The sequence below is a fragment of the Anabrus simplex genome, chromosome 4 (assembly GCF_040414725.1).
Source record: "Anabrus simplex isolate iqAnaSimp1 chromosome 4, ASM4041472v1, whole genome shotgun sequence".
NCBI lineage: Eukaryota > Metazoa > Arthropoda > Insecta > Orthoptera > Tettigoniidae > Anabrus > Anabrus simplex.
The window spans coordinates 409496247-409513888 of record NC_090268.1 but is presented as its reverse complement, the minus strand read 5'-3'; positions in this window follow the sequence as shown (position 1 = coordinate 409513888).

Here is a 17642-nt window from a genome sequence, read left to right as displayed (position 1 = left end):
AAAAAAAGATAGGACAGAATATAATAGCATCGTTTGTCCTTTTCTAAGTTATGCGTCAGATCCTTCAAAAGAAGGGTCAATGTTTGCATCTCCTTTCATCACATTCTTTCCTTTACTATGCTACACGTATAAATAATAGCATAATCCCCAACTGAACTTTTATATAACTTTTTACAAAATGCATAAATATCGGCTAATACCAATTTTCACTTCAAATGCGGTTTATTACCGGAGTAATGGCTAGTAGTGCGTTTTTCCAAGAGATTTTGAAAGTAAATTAATTATACTTCATCATAGTATGCGAGATTTAGCCGAATGCTGTCTTATACATAACTTTTACCTATCATTTGTTACTATATTTCAGTATTATTTTACGTTATTTAGCATAAAAGTTAATTATAAATAAAGAACTGTTACTATTTTGTTTAACATCTAATAAGCTTAGAATAATAAACTACATACCTGGAGAAACATTATCCATTTTGTGGATACTTTCATAAACGTCTGAGATCACTTTTATCAATATCTTAACGTGTGATACGTTGCTCGCTCAGCTTGCCTCGTGCGTGACTAACAGAAACGCTTCGCATTTGACCTGCTGTGCAACTTCACAATGAACCGGCCGGCTGTTTCTAGGGCCGGGATTCAATAGTCCCAACGTTCCTATTACCAATTTATGAGTCGAAAATTCCCAATAGAAAACTGTTTTTTTGGACTTTTGGCCACGTTTTCGTCATTTTGTCCCACTGTGCGTCCCTTCTATATTTATAGACAGTACCCCCTCTCTCCAGGCATTTTTTCCTTTGCCGCCAAGAAAATTTACGTAACTTTTTTCGACTTGAATGAACTGTATTTAAAAGAGTTTTGGATGTAACCACATACTTGCTACAATGCTATCGGTAGTGTTCCGGGACATTTAAAATTTATTCCTATTAAATTAACGGGTTAAATTACCTCATTTGATAGGCACTACTTTTTGTCGACTTACTGTGGATAAGCTAGACACGCGCGTCCATCTGAAATAATACACAGAAATAGCTTAGCAGTCTCAAATCCGTCTTACTAAAGACCAATTATCTTAAAAATAAATACAGAACCCTCATTATATTGCATTCACCACTAATTCTTTCATTTAATTATATTTATTCAACATAAAATTTCTCCTGTATCCTTCCACTGCCGACACGTGCGGATGACGTCACATCTCAGAGCGTGGGACGGAAAGTAGCTACCTCATTGCCACGTGTCACTCCCGTGATATCAAGAAATGTTCAGAAATGTAGTAACTTTTTATACTTAAAATTCTTAGGACACAAAGTTCATGGGTTCAGTATGCATGTACAGTATGTATGTACATATGTATGTATGTTCAGTCCTCAGCCCGAAGGATGGTTGGATTCTCAACAGCTCCACCATTAGCTGTCTTAGATGGTCTAGGCATGACTTAAGAGGCGTATCAGGGAAATGAGGAGTGAGATAGTTTCCCGTTGCTTTCCTCACTGAGCCAGCCATTGATATGACATATGTCTGCCCAGCCTACTGAAATCCATGCACCTACTTACCCTATGAGCAACATTTTCATACCATTCAGACCAGGATCTGGCTGCATAAGGAATAACATTCCTAACACCGCTCATACATCAGTCACATTCATACTATCAAAGCCAAAGTTAAGGCTGTGACGGATCAATGATGGTAAAAAAAGATATTCTAGCCCATACCAGAAGACTCTAAACACTAGGTCTCGTCAACAAAGGCATACATTCACTTACCGCAAAGTAATTCGAGTGTTAAAAGCTCAGTTACCGGTACCTAAATATGATAGGAAACTAACCGAAACTGGGCATATTCACCGGAAGGATGAAAAGTCTCATACCACCTAACTCAACTTAAAAATCAAACACCTTACTCTAGAAAAAGAAAGAATAAATTCAGGAAAGGACTAAAGACTCAACAAGCAAGGATCACACAATCACAGTAAATTCCATAAACCAAAGGCAAAAGAGAACAACCTACAGTGACAATTAATTTTGATATGATTGTTACAGCTGTCAGCTGAAGTTTGATTATTTTCATCATGAAGTACACTTGTTTGAATATATGTTCCACCTATTGATCTTTCTTTAATTGTATTTCTCAGATTTATTTTTAATTTCAGTGTAAAGTTAGTAGTTAAAATCCGTTAGTGTTTCAATGGAGTTTCATAATTTACTTGATCTTTTTATGTGTGATAAAGTAACCGTTATAAAAAACATAAGGCAGAAAATAAAGTCCATCTGAAGACGGAATCTGGACGTGCTGCTGGTAAAACCAGATGAGCTGTATAGAGAAACCGAAATAATAGATGTCATCAGTGATCACGAAGCTGTTTTTTCGTAGTTAAAAATATTATAGAAACGAAAGTCTTAGAAGTAGGACTATGGCCGATAAAACGGGGATGTGGAAGTTTTAAAAAAGTAACTGTGATCGGTGGAGAACGGTAAATAATTAATGTAAACAGCCTCTGGGATGGGTTTAAAGCAATTGTTGAGGAATGTGAAAACCGGTACGTACATGTAAAGGTGATAAGGGATGCTAAAGACCCATTATATTGTAAGAGAGAAGTAGAGACACTAAGAAGGAGGTGCAGATTTTAAAGAAATAGAGCTAGAAATGGCTGTGGAAGTAAGGAGAAATTGAGGGAACTTAATAGGAAATTGAATGTAGCAAAGAAGTCGGCTAACGATAACATGCTGGGAAGCATAATTAGCAGTCATACAAATTTTAGTGAACAATGGAAGGATATGTATAGGTACTTGAAGGCAGAAACAGGTGCCAAGGAGAACATTCCAAGAATCATTAATGAATAAGGCCAGTGTGTATGTGAGGATCTTCAAAAGGCAGAAGTATTCAGTCAGCAGTATGAAAAGATTGTTGGTTACAAGGATAATGTCGAGATAGAGGAGGAGACTAAGGCTAAAGAAGTAATAAAATTTACATATGATACCAATGACATTTACAATAAGATACAAACGTTGAAAACTAGAAACGCGGCTGGAATTGATAAGATTTCTGGGGATATACTAAAGACAATGGGTTGGGATATAGTACCATATCTGAAGTACTTATTTGATTATTGTTTGGTCGGAGGAGCTATACCAGATGAATGGAGAGTTGCTATAGTAGCCCCTGTGTATAAAGGAAAGGGTGATAGACATAAAGCTGAAAATTACAGGCCAGTAAGTTTGACATGCATTGTATGTAAGCTGTGGGAAGCCATTCTTTCTGATTATATTAGACATGTTTGTGAAATTAATAACTGGTTCGATAGAAGGCAGTTCGGTTTTAGGAAAGGTTATGCCACTGAAGCTCAACTTGTAGGATTCCAGCAAGATACAGCAGTTATCTTGGATTCAGGAGGTCAAATGGACTGTATCGTGAATGACCTGTCTAAAGCATTTGATAGGGTGGGTCATGGGAGACTACTGGCAAAAATGAGTGCAATGGGACTTGACGAAAGAGTAACTGAATGGGTTGCTATATTTCTAGAAAATAGATCTCAGAGAATTAGAGTAGGCGAAGCTTATCTGACCCTGTAATAATTAAGAGGGGAATTCCTCACAACAGTATTATTGGACTTTTATGTTTCCTTATCTATCTATCTATCTATCTATCTATCTATCTATCTATCTATCTATCTATCTATCTATCTATTTATCTATCTATTTATATATATATATATATATATATAAATGAGATGAGTAAAGAAGTGGAATCAGAGATAAGGCTTTCTGCGGTTGATGTTATTCTGTATAGTGTAATAAATAAGTTATAAGATTGTGAGCAACTGCAAAATGACCGATAATGTTGTGAAATGAAGGAAAGACCTTCAATGGGGTAATCGCATAAATGTGATTGTAAATAAAGGGCCCAGATATCTGATCTTGGTTATGAGGGTGTTAAGGGTTGTCGTAATGATGTAAAGTTGAGGGCATATAAGTCTGTGGTAAGACCCCAACTAAAGTATGGTTCCAGAGTATGGTAACCTCACCAGGATTACTTGATTCGAGAACTGGAAAAAATCCAAAGAGAAGCAGTTCGATTTGTTCTGGGTGATTACAAAATTGTTGCAAGGTTTTGGCTGGGAAGACTTGGAGAAAGGAAACGAGCTGGTCGACTAAGCGGTAAGTTCCGAGCTGTAACTGGAGAGATGACCTGGAATGACATTACTTGACGAATAAATTTGATTGGTGTCTTTAAAAGTAGGAAAAATCACAATATGAAGATAAAGTTGGAAATCAAGGGGACAAATATTCTTTTATAGGAAGGGGAGTTAGGTATTGGAATACTTACCAATTGAGATGTTCAATAAATTTCCAATATCTTTGTAATCTTTTAAGAGAAGGTTAGGAGTACAACAGATAGGGAATCTGCCAGCTGGGCGACTGCCCTAAATGCAGATGAGTAGTGATTGATTGGATTGGTGTGAAAGAGCTCAGGATACGACATTTAGACTGAAGTTTATTGTTATGATTAGCACACTGTCCTGACCTAAGATAGCCCTGGATTAAAATGAGAATGGGTAGTATTTAAGGTAGGGTGACCGTTAATTTATTTCTCTAAAGTGTTCGTCGTCCCAGGAAAAAGTGTATAGGACTCATATTGTCTCGTATTTCGTGAACCGTTCTGTTTATTTTAAAATATCGTGCTTAAACTTGTCACAAATCTCTGATGTATATTTCTAATTGTGTAAGATAATTACAGTTTGTTTAGTTGGCACTAAGTGTAACAAACCAATGAGACAGACGTGTATAAAATATAATAATGGCAACTCATAATGCTCCTTAGTGAACATAGTTTTTTGCTACACTTGATGTTTTTTATAGCTGCTTCTATTTTAATAAAAATAATAATATAAATAAATGGCACTATTTGTGAAGTCTGTGGCTCGTGTTAATAAATTATAATCTTAAATAGGGCCTAATTAACAACAACTGTCGAAGAGCGCCGTATTTGTATGCTTGTAATCTGGTTTCATTAACATAAGTTTAATGTAATAAGTAGTTCTGATGAAAGCGCATACACTTGAAAAATTGTGCATAGAAACGGAAAAGAAGTTCAGATCTTCACAAAATAATGCAATTGTATACGTAAAAATATGCGCACCATAAATGGTTCTAAACAGGTTTTAACAATGGTGTATAACAAGGGGAATGAAATAGAAGAACACGTTTCTGGTGAGGACAGGTGAGAGAACGTCCTGGATTTCGTTGTCAACGTCACGTGACACAATTTGCGCTGAAAAGTACTAAGAGCTAACCACTCTACTTCATCAAGTTCCGAGGTTACGGATATTGGAAGACGTAATTCTTGTAATTTCATAATGTATATAACTTCTGTCGTATCGTTGTTCAATTTAGGAGCCTATATGTAGCATATTAGGACATTTTCGCATTCTATCTCTGCATAATTTTAAGCCTAGGAGTCGTAGGGTGACGGTGGTGGCATTGTCGTATCGGATTCAGTGAGACATTTCTAACGGCGCCATACAAGCGAGGTCAGAATTTCAGGCGGTCAAATGGATTAATTTTTCAGAGCATTTACAGCTTCAGAGTGTGGAATCCTTCCTTCTCGTGTTATTCTTTAAGAATCTAGACTATTTTGTTGCGTAAATATAATACGTCAAAAGCTCTATCTCTGGATGTAAAAGGAAGAATGCTTTCTACCTTTAAACGAATTTAAACCTATGGAATCAGTACATATCAGAGATAACAGGTTTACAAATATTATCCTTCAAAACCCCATCCATCTTGCCATTAAATTTAACAAATCCTTTAGAGTATCACTTATCCTCAACGCCTTTAAACTTCATCGTTTCACAAATATGTGCTCAAATAAAGCAGTCTTCCTTCCTGGAGGAGTACGCAAGGTGCTAATAACACGCAGTCTTGTGTTTATTAACCATAAATCCGTATACTTCTCAGACAAATGTTTTAATCACCGTTATATTTCTAGAGTGAAGTAGGCTGTGTGCTGACACCCTCTCCGTTCCTACTATCCTATATCACATCATTCATTTTATCTCATTAACTCCTCTGTTGCGTTATTCCGTACCAATCACCAAACCTGACTTCCTGCAAATCTATATATAAAATAAGAGTTTTGTCTGTACATTGCTCAGAATTTAAAAATGATGGTATTTCTGTATCAGTCGTGTCCACAGTAACAAGGAAATACACTTTTTAATTTTCAGTAATTTCTGTCTGGCTGTCTGTCTGTCTGTCTGTCTGTCTGTCTGTCTGTCTGTCTGTCTGTCTGTCTGTCTGTCTGTCTGTCTGTCTGTCTGTCTGTACACGCATCACGAGAAAACGGCTGAAGAGAATTTAATGAAAATCGATATGCAAAATCGGGGAATAAGTCGCTACAATCTAGGCTATAAATAATTTTAATCACGCTGATTGAAATGGTAGTTTAGGGGAAGGCCTAAAACTTAATTCTCAAATATTTATGTTATTAGTGGTCGTATCTTAATGAAACTCCGTATGCAAAGTCAGTGAATAGGTCGCTATAATTCATGCTATAAATAACTGTATTCACGCTGAGTGAAATGGTAGTTCAGGGAAGGCCTAAAATGTAATTCCCAAATATTTATGTTATTGGTGGTCGTATCTTAATGTAAATTGGTATTCAAAGTCGGTAAATACGTCACTATAATCTAGGCCATAAATAATTGTATTCACGCTGAGTGAAATGGTAGTTTAGGGGAAGGCCTAAAATTTAATTCTTATTAGCGGTCATATCTTAACGAAAGTCGGGGAATAACTCGCTACAATTTAGGCCATAAATAATTGAATTCAGGCTAAGAAAAATTTTAGTTTAGGGGAAGGCCTAAAATGTAATTCCCAAATATTTATGTTATTGGTGGTCGTATCTTAATGTAAATTGGTATTCAAAGTCTGTAAATGCGTCACTATAATCTAGGCCATAAATAATTGTATTCACGCTGAGTGAAATGGTAGTTTAGGGGAAGGCCTAAAATTTAGTTCTGAAATATTGATGTTATTAGTGGTCCAATCCTAATGAAAATCGGTATACAAATTCGGGTAATAAGTCGCTATAATCTAGGCTGTATTTTTTTCACACTGAGTGAAATGGTATTGTAGGGGAAGGCCTGAAATTTAATTCTCAAATATTCGTATTATTAGTGGTCGTATCGATATAAATACTACATAACTAAAGTTATATAGTGTTACATTTCCGATCATTTATGCCTTATACATTGTTACCCTACCGGCTATTATCACAGAGATATTCATGAATTTGGATTTTTCTTACCAAGTCCTTATCAGCGCTGAGTCACAAGAAAATGGGTAAACAGAATTTAATGAAAATCGGTCTGTAAAGTCGAAGAATAAGGAACTAAAGTCTACGCTATTAATAATTTTATATGACGCCCTAATATCACAAAGTCAAAAGAAAACTAAATGTGAAGGCCTACAATATAGGAAGCTCATAAAATTGATCAACAATAACATTATATTGACCATTGTTTGTTGTGATGTGCTTTGTGTCTTCTGTTACCACTCATATCCGATATATAGGATTACTGCTGCGTACCGAGTATTTTTTTTTAATTTACCGTATGTTGCACCGACACAGATAGGTCTTATGGCGACATGGAATGGGAAAGGGCTAAGAGTGTGAAAGAAGCGGCCGTGGCCTTAATTAAGGTACAGTCAAAGCATTTGTTTGGTGTGAAAATGGGAAACCACGGAATACCATCTTCAGGGCTGCCGACAGTGGGGTTCGAATCCACTATAAACTGGATGCAAGCTCACAGCTGCGCGCTCCTAACCACACGGCCAACTCACCCGATCGTACCGAGTGAAACAGCCTGCCTGAATATTGGCGGGAATTAGCTGGAGCGTTAGATAACTTTCTTCTTTAGCACGCCATTCGTCTGGTTTATAAATTTCCTGGTATTACTGGTACGTAACACACTGGTTCATCATGGCATTCGAGCTATTCAGTCCCTACTCTGAGCCACTGACTGGAATGAGCAGTGTGCATATTTAACGGAATAATGACAGAGGAGTGTTCATGGCTGTCTGCGGCCTGTCATTCCAGCTCTGGAACTTTGGACTGTTAGATCGGCACTGCAGTACTGTTCGTTAAAAGTGAGAAAATGTGCGGGTTTTCGTTTAATCGAGTATTTTATATGATAATATTGCTTTTAATCGCTACCTTCCTACTGACGTTTTTGTAATGACATATGTTAACTTCAGTTAAGAAAGTTACAAAGTCAGTCTTTCTGAAAATCCCGTAGCGAAGCACGGGTACATCAGCTAGTCAATAAATAAACATAATAATGGTAGTTTATTCATCACGAAGCCGATGTCCCTTATTAAAGTATTGCTATACAGTGCATTAAGTGTTTTTGTCCAGCCTAGTTTTCAAGAGAACATCTTGTCTTCCCTCCACTTCTACAACACTCGAGATTAAAATTCATGAAATATTTTCCGCTATCTCAAATTACTAAATCCATTCCCTCTCCTGTACTCATTTGAATTAAATACCCTCGGCTGACGACTAGTTCTTTCTTCATTTTCTTTTTAACGCATGCAATAAAAATGTTCCGTCTTACTTCATATCTCATTAACACTAGAGCGGTCGGGTCGAAAACGTAAAGTGAATGGTCGGGTAGAGCCTAGTAGATCTATATAAAACCAATTATCTAAACCATTTTAGCAATTCATTTTCACTAAGAAACTTATTTTATAATACAATAACATTAATATCAATACCCCGTAAATATTTTTTTAATAACCCTTGACTTCAAAAATGTCAGAGGTAAATTAGCATAACATTTAGAGTTCAAAACAACACTGACGTGAACATTTCTGGCAAACAGTATGAACTTAATATATCAGTTTGTTAACACCTCCAACTGGGCTCAGTCCTGTGGTATTTGAAGATGCTCCAATACGTCAGCCTCGTTTCAGTAGATTTACTGGCACGTAGAACTCCTGTGAGACGAAATTTAGGCACCTTGGCGTCTTCGAAAACCGACAAAAGTTGTTAGTTCGACGTAAAAACAATAACATTATTTGTTAACATGGGTACTTTCACGGCCCGTACTTGTACACATTGTAATTATGGGCTTTTGGGCTAATGTCGTGTCAAGATAACAAGGTGAAAATCTTTATGTTTCGCAGAGAAATTTGCCCTGCGTCTCCGCAAGAAAATTTCCACTGTTCACATGAAAGACTTCTACAATAATGAGCGTTTGAATTTAAGAATGCATTACCGTTGAAGCTGTAGCGGTACGCTCATCCGTCACCAGGTGGCTCGCTGTATGCGAGCACAGCGCTCCAAGCGGGAGCTGACGACAACACTAAGCTCCAATTAAGATGTTCCTTGTGAAATGTAAAGAGTTTAACCTTGTTTTCTCGACACGGACTAAGCCCAAAAGCCGATCATTTTCATGTCTAGAATTGCAGTGTTGATTATGTGACACCATTTTCCACAACGGTTCTCAATATGCCAAGCAAAATTTAACATAGAAATAAAACTTAAAGGAATTCCAGTACATAGATGAGCCGAGAATATTAAAGAAATGAAACGTTACGGTATGTTTTTATAAGTGTTTAGAGATGTTTTAAGAAAGAGTATTACAAACTTTGATTTTGAAGAGTTAGAACAGCGCAGACCTATATTATTGAGTTTCGATTTTCTCTGCCGCGACATAAAATACAACTTCGTTTTTGAATTAAAACTTTCTTCATATAAGTAGATAAAATAAAATGTCTGCATTGTTTTCGATATCCGAATTACAAGGGATTGAAAGAGTCCTGTCACAAAATCAGGTATTTAGCAGATGCTTCATAAATAAATGAGATACCAACGATATTCTTGCTATGTTATTTTTATCAATACTACAATCTCGAAAGCCCCTTAAAGGACAGCTTATACGACGTACTTGTAAGAGGGCGCTAGTTGCAATGTTATATGGGGAATTGGGCGCTACATTCTATCTATGTAAAACGGAAATGGGTATAAGTTTTAATGGCCAAAACATGGATAATGGAATATGCGAGCTGTTTTGATGCTGAATGTTTCTTGATCTTTGAATAATAAAATGTGAAAAGTTTGTATTCTGTAAAATGTGTCGTAATTTCAAGTCGACCTTTGTGGTTGTGGAAAAATATGTCGTAATTTCAAGTATACGTGTATGGTTTAATGAAAAGAATGATATTAAAATGCCTTAAGTCGATTAAGAACGGTGTGAAATTATTATCAAAAAATATGTTTTGAAAAGTACAAATCTGATTTTAACGTAGAATGTGGAGGTAAATGAAATTTCCGATGTAAGAAATGTTCCCTACGTCCTGAATCTAGAAAGATCTCATGCCGCAGTAAATAAAAGGTAACTTCAGTTGAATTGTATAAACGTGATTATTTGGTACGTGTATAATGTCGGTGGAGAACGTAAACGTTAACTGGGTTATAATACCCACAGCATCGTTTCGATCATCTATGGTGGTGTATGCCTCTTTAGATCGCTTTCTTATCGGATGTACGATACTCAAGTGCTGTGTACAGAGATACGCGAAATAGTCGTAATGTACGTAGCTGAACATTTTTTGAGTTTCCTGATTTATCTCATGATACAACGACGACAGCTATCCGAGTTTCAATAATTATGCACGGGAAATACCCCTCATTCATGTTATGATGGAGGTTGGGTATCACTAGCCCGGGGCACACTCGAAGTTTATCGCTAAATTCAGTACAGCGACTTTTCGAGTTAAAAATTACGTTTTACTGGAGATATTTACAAGGACCATTCTGACGTACATGTGATTTTTCCTGCAGTGGGATCATCAAGAAAGTTGTAAAAAATAAAATAAAATAAAATAACGTTGACCTAGATACACCGATTGTAGGCTACGCGCAAAAACGATTTCAAAGAGCTTCGAAAACTTACACTAAAAAGAATCCTACCGTTAATCGAACATCGGTAAACCCGTTATCAATAGAAACATTCTGGGGTGAACAGATCAGCGGTTCATAAATATCAGATGACTCATCAAGTGCATCGAGATGCATCAGTCGCTTACCAGCATAGTCATGCCGAAGTACACCGTGAAGCAGCAGCCGCTTATCAACAAAGCCATCCTGATATGCACAAAGCAATCCAGACGCGGAATGCCCACCAACACTCATCGGGGTCACTACAACGCCCCAACAGTGGATTAGCTCTGGTGTGAGTTGGACACCAGTTCGAAAACAGAGATATTATTTTTCATAGACGAGACGATCTGCTAAATCAGATCAGTATTTGGTTGATATCGTGCCATATCACTGTTATAAGACGTTCTGTCCGTAAGAAGGACAAAGATGGAGTCCAGGTCTCCGAGAATAATTTACGTCAAAATGTCTGATGATACCGCGAGCTAAAGCAAAAGTATTCACCTCAGGCGCTAGAGAAAGGAATTTAGATCCAGAAGGCAGTGAAAAAGAACGAATGTGAAGATTGTTACTAAGAATTATTGAGAAAAAATAAAAAAACGAGATTGAATTGCTACTTCTAAATCAGAGTCGAAGACGGAAAGCAACTACGTCAGAGTTTAAAGAACGTATCGACAAAAGATCATTTCAGTGGAAACAAAGAACAGACATAGTGGAAGCTGCGTCGCAAATCAAGCAGAAGATTATTAATTTCGTTCCGCGAACTTTAAGATACGTGGAAAGTCGAGAATAAACTACGACAAGCTTACGTCACGGCAGTCTCTGCTGACGTATTACTCGATATCACCCAAGTTAAAGAATTACAGAAGGGGGGATCCTATAATAACTCCTGGAAAGATAAAGGAGAAAAATCTGTTCATTTGAAATCATAGAATTATACTACCTCAAGAAGATTATTTGTCAAATAGATCAACTCTTTCAAAAGAAACTATCTTTCGCATTAGACAGATTATCACAGCTGTTCATGATGGCAATGCTAATTGATTCTGTTTGCTATGCTATTCCAACTAGTCCAGAGATGAACAAGGGGTTCTAAGAAGATGATAGGCCAGACTGCCCAAATGGGTGCCGTCGGATGACGTTGCCTGCCGAGAGATGACTAAGCCCAGAGGAGAATTATGCCAGTATTTCCCATTCACCTAGGGAAGTAAAAGGAGGCGTATCCGTGTGTCCTGTCAGATGGACATATGCCGACGACTGGAGCTGCTGAATTCAGATAAGTCTTACCGTTAAATTAGTGTAGTAATGTTTTATATTCATATGTAAGTGTAATATGATTTGCTAATTTCTTCCGTGCAAAATAATGAAGCGACGAAAGTGGTGTATGAAATTAGAGCAAAGGTGGATAGGTATTCTTCGTATATGAATGACAAATCCATAGATAGGTAGTCAATCAGTGATGAAAGCCTACGTTCGAGATATGATCCATGTAGTGTGAAATACTGAGTTTGTTAAGGTGACAGTGAATAATATGCTATGTCAAAAGAGACTTAGGTATGCGTGTACGTTGGTTATGACCAAAGAATGTCAAGTTAGGAACCAGCAGTAGGATATGCTTGCTAAATAGACCGATGTGTTTACAATAATTTAAGGTTATGACGGAATTAAGGTCATAATGTCGTGAAATATGTCCATGAACCGTAAGTAAAATAATAAAGGCCACGATTGAATGAAGTGGACACGTATTTAGTAAAGGAGACAGAATATAGGTTTGGAAGTATAATAACGATTATTTTAAGAGAAGTTGATATGAGATTGATAATTTAGAATGGTGGTAGTTATTGATGTTTCGCGAATATGAGCACGGTGATGTAGTAGTGGACTTAATGGTTTCAAGCTGAGTTTTGTTAAGTAAAAATGAATATGTAGCATTTATATGTACTATTTCTCTTACGAGCAAGCATGAGAAAGTTCAAGTAGGATTGGAGTGACACCTGTTGGTTAGCGTACATACTTGGTAGTACCAATGAAGTTTCAGTTAGGAGGATGAAATAAACACATGCACTGTGTCACAGATGTTTTCTAATTCTGATCTATTCTCAGGCGAAAGGAAATGTAGTAACTTCTTAGGCAACATCCATTCACTGATGACCGACTGAAAACGTAGGAATTGTATTTGATGGTCGAGTCTTCGCACAATGCAGACCACATTAGCTAGTATATTTCAGATGAAACTAGTAGAGTAGTCGTTAGAATATATAATGTCGCACGTATGTTCAACTTAAAATGATGAGAAGATTCAGATCTTAGAATGGTATGTGGAACTTACTGGTACTTATTGAACCATTTATAAAAATTACATTAATTTAAAAGAGGACTTATCAATATCCGCGCGGAAGAAGAAGAGAAATAAGAAGCATGAATATTCAGAATTGTAAACCAGTTATTTGTAGAAATATTAGGGAACTATCCTCCCAAGTTGACATTTATATGTATTTATTGATATGTTGTGTGAATGATAGGAATAATTATATGTTAACAGATTAATATGAGCTCCGAGTGAGAGCCAGCAGTTCACTCAAAGGCTTCATAGGCAACAGAGAAGAATTCCAATTCATGAGATATGGTTTTAGGCCTAAAATGCGTCCTGAATAACTTGAAACCGCCCTCAATCTACACTTTAGCTTATAAGGTATCATGTTGTAAATATTTTTCTTTGCTAGGGTGCACCCAAATATGTTTTAATTACCCAAATAAGTTTTAATTACCCAAATAAGTTTTAATTACCCAAATAAGTTTTAGTTACCCAAATATGTTTTAATTACACATACAAGTTTTAATTACCCAAACATATTTAACTTAATTGCTTCAGTCTATTAATTTTTCACTTTATTTCGATTTAATGAGTTCTTTAAAGTCTAAGATGGTGAGTTTGACATCTTTGAACTTATAATTTTTAATTGTTAATTGCGAGCTGAATTATAGTAATGTTCAGCTGAATAATTGGTTATATGGACTTCAATAATTTGCCGTATATTACATTCTGTCCTTGATCTTTGAGTCAGTGAAGATTTAAGCACTTAGTGCAATAGATTTCAACAGATTCATTTTAAAGATGACTAACTCAAGTAGCATTTCTTTTATAATGCATAGTGGGTGCCGGACGTGTCAATTACCGGCAGATTCAAGATGAACGTCGCTTGCAAGTATTTTACCCGATACTGACATTCCTTCGATTTCTCCTTACGCAGAAATGTGGATGTATTGATTGAAAGTTGATATGGAGAGAGGCTAAGAGAAGAGGTAAAATGATTGACAATGCATTCGGGTAGAAGAAATAGATAGATTTAAGAAATTAAGGCCATGTTCACTAAAATGGGACGAAATAATCAGATGATCCTCCAGTTTCCTCTATTAGAAATTCTTTAGGGAGGATAGCATAACGTTCGACCTTTTTTGGATTGAAACAAGTATATAATAAACAAGATATGTAAAAAATTAAACAGTTCTTTCAATGTGTTTCGTAGCGTAGAGACTTAGATTTAAGTGGATGAATGCTGCAACATCTTGGTAGCGTAAGAAATTCAATAAGCAACGTATGAGAGTTGTTTCTATGTGTAATTTAAGATTTCTTTGGCTCCATATGGTATGTCTTTCTCATATTCGGAACTCATAGCACAAATGATAGAATTATGTTAGTCGGAAGGATCGTAATTAAGCTAGCCTGGATCTTATGCGTCCTCTCAGGGAGACGGGGACGGCGCATTTTAAATTGGCGCCGCAACGTGTTGCATTTCCAGAAAAAGACACCATGGGAATGTAATAAATGGTCGTCAAGTTTAGGAATTTGACAAACAATGAGGTTGTAATTCAAGAGAAAAACGTCGTGGGACGTCAAGAAAAAGAGACATTAATCACATAGAAACTGACACAATAAGATTGCAAGTGGAGAAAGGTCACTACACATGAGGAATACGATACTATAATGTAAATTAGAACGAATGGAAATACCGGAGTAACTTAACAGAGGAATGGATACTAGAAATAATAGGAAAATGATCGGGTAGTTAGAGAGAAAACATAGAGATATTGCAGAATTTGGTTTGGATCGAATGAAAGAGTTATCAGCCGACCTAACCGTGATAAATTGGAGGAGAAGATGATACAGTAAGAGAAGGAACAGAATTAGGGAGAAGAAGTAGTTGATCGAGGCAAGGAAATCAGCAAGATGTGATAGTAGGAGACGAGTTCGTGAACTCAGGATTTGAAGGACTGAGAATTATCTCTTTATTAATAATAATAATAATAGTGTATTAATATTAGTAGTATGTTAAGGAATGTTGTAGTTTGTAAGAATTAGTTTTTAAGAAATTATTTTTTTCTTTTCAGTTTCTTGCAAGTATTGATTTAGAGTGAGGGTTCTCAGGAATTGGAATCGAAGTTAATGGAACGAATATTCATGCTTCTTGACTAGAATGGGAGGCAAGGTCATCTTTAGGTACTTAATTTGGGTAGTTAGGCCTATTTATTTGTTGAGTACATATACTAATATTGTGTATAGAGTAACTGTGAGATTGGAGTGTTGAATGAGTTGATTTGTATAGAGTTGGGGGAGCACTAGAGTATTGTTAGGCAATTAGAGATTTCAAAAGCAACATTAAGCCAACATGACGACATTAAGCCAAATGAAGGCGCAGTTCGAGCAATATCAGAGACAACAGGAAGAGAAACAGGAGGAGTTTCAAAGGGAACAGAGCGATAAGCAGGAGAAATGTCAAAGAGATCAAGAAATGCAGGAGAAATGCCGGAAAGAACAGGAGGAGCGATTGAAAAGAGTTGAAGAAACAGTAAAGGAAGTGAGAGCAGAGCAAGGAGGATTGGTAGAGAATTTCCAGCAGATGATGGAACACATAATGGAAGAAGCAAGGAAAGAGAGGCAAGAAGAAGTCAGAAAGCGAGAAGAAGAAGCCAGAAAGCGGGATGAAGAAGCAAGGAAAGAGAGACAGGAAGAAGCCAGAAAGCGAGAAGAAGAAGCCCAAAAGCGTGATGAAGAAGTTAGAAAGCGGGATGAGGAGGCAAGAAAGGAAATGATAGAAGAAATAAACCAGCGACAGAAGATGATGATGGAAGAGATGAAAGAAGAAATAAAGAGAGGTCAACGAGAACAGAAGGAGGAAATGAATAAATATCAGGAAAAGATAGAGGAAATGACAAAGGAACAAGAGGGGAAACAGAAAGTAATGATGGAGGAAATGAAGGAGGAAATCAGGAAAATAGGATCGGACATGGATAAAGTCAGGAATAACATGGACGAATTGAGGGTTGAAATGAGTGATAGGATCGAGGAAAAGAATAAAGAAATTCAGGAAGAGATAAATGAGATTAGAAGAGAGATGATAGAGAACAACAATTGCCTCCAGTGTCTGAAAGAGAACGAAATGAAGAAGTTGACTGATAATATGGAGCAGTTGAATATTGACTCACAAGGGAAATGGAAACAATGTGAAGAAAAGATCGACAAGTTAAGCAATGAAATCCAAACGACGAATGCAGGTATAGAAGACAGATATAAGCAAGCTAGTGAGCAGATTGGAAATAGAATTACTACGATAAGGGAGGAAATTAAACATAATAAGGAGGAAATAGATCAAAGAATGTCCAAGTCTGAAGAAGGGCTAAAACAGATACAAGTACAGATGAGAGAAATCAGAGAAGAAGTTCAAGGGAAGACACCGATGTCAACGTGTAGTGATGGACGAAAAACGATAGAGTTACAGATAAATGAGAGGGAGACTACACCCACGTTGATCGCTCAATCTAGTCATGGCAATGGTGAAACGAGCACTGAAGGTGGAAATGGTGGAAATCCAGCCATCATTAATGTGATTAAAACTTATGAGGATAGAGCGAAAGATTTCAATAACACTGCTAATATATCACCCAAGCGTTTCCTTAGGGAAATGGACGATTACTTTAAAGACCATAATATTCCTGGGGAAAAGAGACTGAAAATTGTGGAGAAATACCTGGACGCGAATCCTAGTCTTTGGTTTCAAGCCTTCAAGTATACTTTTCACGACTATAATGACTTTAAGACAGCTTTTCTGCAGCGCTTTTGGAGTCCAGAAATTCAACAAAATCTTCGCTTGGAACTATACTCGAGGAAATATGCAAATAACGGGCAAACGGGATACAGTGATTATTTCTCTTTTCATTTTCACCGTTTTCAGGACATTGATTCGCCGCCTAGCGAATTGGAAGCAATCAAGACCATACAGAGACAATTTCCTTTGGAAGTCCAACGTTTATTAGCTGCCAATAATATGGTCACTGCAGTACAGATGGAAAGCACTTTGAGACAGATAGACATGACTACAATGCCATATTCGCACAGGGTAGGCAGAGGTGCTCATGGAGAAGAAACGATTAATATATTAATGCCGGAAAATGCGAAAGAAAGTACCTCAGAAGAACGGAAAAGAATAAATAGGACAAGAGAATGGAATAATCAAGAAGGTAGAGGAAGAGAAGATGAGAGATGCGTCTGTAGGAGAAGTTCTTACGAACAAGGAGCATATTCGGGTAATAGAAGATACAGGCCTTATATGCATTGTAGGAATGCATCCAGAGAGGGAAGAAGACGATATGATTTTAAGGGCAGATTTAAATATGACAGAAAGGATAATAGAAAT